This window comes from Octopus bimaculoides, chromosome 5 (genome assembly GCF_046866305.1).
Source record: "Octopus bimaculoides isolate indiv1 chromosome 5, ASM4686630v1, whole genome shotgun sequence".
In the NCBI taxonomy this organism is placed as follows: domain Eukaryota; kingdom Metazoa; phylum Mollusca; class Cephalopoda; order Octopoda; family Octopodidae; genus Octopus; species Octopus bimaculoides.
The window spans coordinates 54,655,265-54,660,264 of NC_142932.1; the positions used below are offsets into that span (position 1 = coordinate 54,655,265).

General features: G+C 34.2%; 1 protein-coding gene across 1 annotated transcript in view; it reads left to right on the plus strand.

Annotated features, from left to right (window-relative positions):
- Positions 1–5,000, plus strand: part of LOC106869260 (sex peptide receptor) — a 756,891-nt gene that overhangs the window by 513,914 nt on the left and 237,977 nt on the right. Inside the window, exon 5 of the mRNA XM_052967780.2 lies at positions 4,212–4,254. The gene's annotated coding sequence lies outside the window, so the exon portion shown is untranslated. The remainder of the gene's footprint in view (positions 1–4,211; positions 4,255–5,000) is intronic.

The following is a 5,000-nucleotide window of genomic DNA, read 5'->3' on the forward strand; positions in this document are numbered from 1 at the left end:
CATTACAACTCTACAGAAATTGCCGTTATGAATTTTAAACCCCACTTGTCTTCGTCTATATACATACGGCACGCTTGGAATTATCCCGGTTGGATCTACTGTTTAAGTCAGATTGGGTCCCTAATGTGTCTAACTCGTAGGCTCAATACTACGTATCCAGCCATTCCTGCGCCTTATATGTTGATATACTTAGTTTCTAATGAACCCTGCTCTGAACCACATATTTGTGTATGTATGTATGTATACATACATACATACATACATATATATATATAATCTTAAATTAAAAACCGCAAATCTTGCAATTACAGCTACCTAGGGTTTCCCGATATATATTGGAATTGAACCCCTAGCACATTCTAGCCTAGAGTGCAGATTGCATCAAATAACCAGCTGGAGGAGACATCTTTTGGAGGTTAATAATAGTAGTAACGTCGGTTCCTACACAACAGCCATGTTTAGGTGGGGATAAACATTACTTCCCAGTATAGTTATTGCTTTAACTTCTTATAGAAAGTTTCTAGCTAGTTAATTTGCTTGTTGCAATATCAGTGAATGTGTGTCACTTGATGTCTATATTTGCGAGCTCGAGTGAACTACTGCTATCTCTTGCGGACAAGTATCTATCACTGATGATGAATACAAAGTGATTCAAACCTTATGTTTTAGTGCTCTCGTGACTAGCTCCTACCCCTACCTCTCCAACACAAACATCCTCACAGGCACTCATCATCGTTCCTATCATATCACTGACGCCTTTACACGCCCTTCTAGCAAGGTCATTTACTGCACCACCTGCTCTTTCTGTCCTCTGTGCATCGGTCAAACGGGACGCCGCTTGGCTGACCGATTAGCGGAGCAATTCCGAGACATTACACTTGGCAACGACACCAAGTTCTCACGTCATTTCCGCTCTACCGGTCATTAGTTACAAAACCTGTCTGTGCTTGGATTGTCTTTGCACAGGGGCCATCCGGACTCACGCTTTCGCTGTGAACAGGAATTAATCTTCTCTCTCCGATCCTTTGCGCCACGTGGGCTCAACTCCGCTCCCCCTTTATCTTATCACCTCTCCACTCCTCTCTTCATCTCATACTTACTTCCTCTCTTCACTCCTACCCACCTCTCCTCTTCTCCCTTGCCCTGACACCTACTTCCTCGCTTCATTCCTACCCACCATCTTCTTTCATCGTTACCCCTTCATCGACACCCCACATTACATATCTCAACCCCACCACACACCATACACTACTACACCACATCATGCCATACCAAACCACATACCACCACATCACACATCCCCGCACACACTAGCACTGACTATTCCCTAACCCTCACACCATCATCCACCCACCCACACATTACAGATGCACACACACACACACACACACACACACTCATCTACACCTGAAAGTCACCAGCCCTGTCCACACGCACACACACACTCCCACATACACACGCACGCGCTCCTTCGTTTTGAGATCGCCAATATTTTATTATCTCCCCTCCTTCCTAGCTTTCCGTCTAACTACCTCTGTCCAGCCAAACGACATGATAGACAACTAGCTCCAAAAGTTTTTTTCTATCCTCTCTCTGTTTATTTCCTCATTTTCCTTTCTTTTGAAGAGCGTAGGCTCGAAACATAAAATACTTTCTCACATTCCTCAGTGTTAAATTAATACACCTACTTGTTGTTTATAAACCTATCTTCGTTTTTCTGTAAATTTCTACTGTATATGTATATATATATATATATATATATATATATGTGTGTGTGTGTGTGTGTGTGTGTGTGTGTGTGTGTGTGTGTGTGTGTGTGTGTGTGTGTTTATATATATATATATATATATATATATATATATATATATATCTGTGTTCATCCACCGCGAATATTTCAACATTAAATTTAATGTTGAAATATTCGCGGTGGATGAACTTTCAAACTTTGATCGGATTTATAGGATTACCAACACGTCCAACAGCAGGATGGATTTTGCCGAGGTCTTGTATATATTTAGAAAAAAAAAAATACCAATTTTTATACAAAAAAGTGTATAACACTTGAAATTTCAACAAAGGATGAAAGGAATGAACTTTCCAAATTTCAGGAGGATTAATTTTACAATTTATTGGAAGGACAGTATACACTTTATTATTATTTTTAATCTTTTAATATTTCTAATGGTTTAATTAATATTACATATACCATTGGTTCTTAATTCATCTTCGAAGAGCGGAATTACTGATAGTATGCTGATTTTTGATCACATTGTGATTATAGTAATATCCGCGAAACGATCGTCAGATGTTTAATTCTTTAAATTTTAGGTTTTTTTATATTTTAGACTTTACAATATTCATGCTTAATTACGCATAAATTTTTATACGCATTTATATTCACATGTATCTTTATCTACATTCATATTTTTATACATATTTATCTTTATATTTCGTATATTTATATTTTAAATTTTAAATTTATTATATTACCATGTCATATTGGATATATATCTTTCGAAATATTAAATATTGATTTCCTGAGAATATTATTGATAAGTTTATGAATTTATTAATATTATAAAAACACATATATATTTTTTTATTTGCTCAAAATAATAGAGCACTCAATATAAGTTCAGTTACATATTCTTTTACAATATTACTTATAAAAGTTATATATATATATATATATATATATATATATATATATATATGTGTGTGTGTGTGTGTGTGTGTGTGTGTGTGTGTGTGTGTACATATATATATATGTATGTATATATATATATATATATATATATATATATATATATATAAATATATATATATATATATCACCAAAACATATATGGAAGAAATATAATATTTCTGAGCATTGTTATTAATATATGGTATTATTTTTCGGTGTCCTGGCGCCGATGTCCTCTGGTAGCTTACATTCTCACATGACCATCCCGTCGATATTGATTGTGTATCTGTGATAATTCTTACCATGCTGAGATCGTTGTTGTTGCTGCTTCTTCCACTTTAGTTTGTTGTTAAAGTGTTTGTTACAGGGATGGTTAACTCACTCGGTGGTATTCGTGTTGGATGTTTGTTATGAATCTCTCTCTTTCGTATGGTGTAGTGGTGTTTTTCAGTCCATGTAGTAGGATGCTCTTTAATTTCTGGTACTGGTTAATTTCTGGGTATTTCTATCAGATCATAACTATGTACGACGCACCCCTTTGAGAATACCACATGCATCAATGATACCTGCATGGTGTGTAAGATACACACACATACAAACACACAAACATTAACACACAAACACATGAATGCAGCGATTACATACATATGCCCAAACATACACACATACATACATATATATATATATGGATATATACACATGCACACATACATGCATACTTACATATGTGTATAGACATGCACACTGACGCACATACAGGCGCACAAACAAGCAAACAAAACGAACGCTGCTCTGATAACGGACGAAATCAGCGACTATTGAAAAGGTTGCAAGTGGCAACGAACATTTTAGAAAATATATATAAGTAAATGAGTGGATATCGAACCGGTGAGCGTGTTAAATAATAAGGCACTAAAAGGGAATAACTCTCCTCAGACATATATATATATATATATATATATATTATAGAACAGATGACAGGGCCAAATCAGAATAGAGTGATCAATTAGTCTAAAGCCAGAATATATATATATATATATATATATATATGAAATAGGTGCGTCGTAGGTTAAGCAAGTTAACCTTCATACTGGTGAAAAGGGATAAACCTATCACTGAAGAAATGAATCCATAAAGATGTTCAACCACATACCCACGGATACTACGGGCTGCGATTTGGTAATCTCAGGAATACGTACTGTAATCTTAAAAGACACGTGTTTTGTGGAAACGCGCGTAGCGATGCATTGAATGTTTATAAATTCCATCTAAGGATTATTGTTATTAATATATATGTTTGTGCGTATGTATGTATGAATGTATGCATGTATTCATGCATGTATGTATGTACGTGTGTATGTACCTCTATGTGACCTAACAATTCACATACTTTAGGAATAACCAACCAAATGCCCCGTAATATTTTAAATATGGAATGCAATTGCGAATTTAAATTCAACTTCCCAATCGCGATTTCAAATCTTTAAGACGATGTAATTTTTTTTTTTCTTTTTTCTATTTACAGATCATTGAATGTCTCAGGAGCAACGCCTGAATAATCAGTCAAGGTAAACATTTATTCCCTCCGAAAATTAAAATGTTGCTGAAATAGAATCGTTTGCATGTATATATATATATATATATATATATATATATATATATATATATATATATATATATATATATATATATATATATATATATATATATATATATATTGTAATATGATATACTATAATGTAATATAATATAAAAATACTTATCCTGTCCGATTGAAGAAAACAAAAGTTTAAAACATCTTTAAACACACTTCCTTCCTGTTTCCACTTTAACATTTTACCTATAACTTTTCATTTATATGGATTCTTAACTCGTTTTCAACTAAACACACACACACACACACACACACACACATTTGCATACATATGTAAACAAATGTGCATATGTATATGTGTGTGTGTGTGTGTGTGTGTGTGTATGTGTGTGTGTGTGTGTGTGCATACATTTATGCATTCATAGGGAAATACATATAGTATGTAATATACTTGAAAATTACATAACTTTAAGGCGGCGAGCTGGCAGAATTGTATGTACATTGGCCACGGTCTTCACGGTCTGAGCTCAAAGTTCGGCGTCGATAAAATAAGTCAGTACAATAAACTTACCCACTCCTTCGAAATTGCTGTCTCCGTACCGAAATTTGGAATCAATATTACGTTCTTTTGTACGAATTTATAATTATTTTAAATTGAGTTACGTCTACCTTCGTTGTTTCTTTCATTTTTATTATTCATTTATTTTATTTTTCTTTAAA